Raw genomic sequence first — 665 nt, 5'->3', positions numbered from 1 at the left:
CTAGAACCTTGAAATGCCCAAGATGCAACTCACAGGCCACATGAAGCCCATAAAGAAGGAAGACCAAGTGAGGGTGATTCGGTCCTTCTTAGAAGGAGCAACAAAATACTCAAGGGAGCAAATATGGAGACAAAGTGAGGGACAGAAACTGAAGGAGGGGCCGTCTCAAGACCACCCCACCTGAGTATCTATCCCATGTGCAATCACCAAAGGTAGATGCTGATGTGGAAGACAGGAAGTGCATGCTGATAAGAGCCTGATATGGATATCTCCTCAGAGGCCTTCAAGAGTCAGACATATTCAGAGGCAGATGCTCACAACTAGCCATTGAACTGATCATGGGGTTCTCAATGGAGGAGTTAGAGTGAAGACTGAAGGAGCTGAAAGGGTTTGTGGCACCATGAGGAGAGCAACAATACCAACCAACCACAGCTCCCAGGGTCTAAACCACCAGCCTGGGAGCACTTAGGGGGGGATCCAGGGCTTCAGCTGAATATGTAAAAGTGGAGGGCCCTGCTGGGCATAGGTGGAAGAAGAGAACCTTGACCTCATGAAGGCTGGATGCCCCAGGGGGTGGGAATTTTGAGGGTGGGGAAGTGGGAGTGGGGGGGGTGTAGATAGAGGTTACATCCACAGAGAAGAAGGAGGAGGGGCGAGGGGATTGG

The sequence above is a fragment of the Grammomys surdaster genome, unplaced genomic scaffold (genome assembly GCF_004785775.1).
Source record: "Grammomys surdaster isolate TR1022 unplaced genomic scaffold, NIH_TR_1.0 126066, whole genome shotgun sequence".
In the NCBI taxonomy this organism is placed as follows: domain Eukaryota; kingdom Metazoa; phylum Chordata; class Mammalia; order Rodentia; family Muridae; genus Grammomys; species Grammomys surdaster.
Note: the sequence above shows the minus strand (reverse complement) of the source record.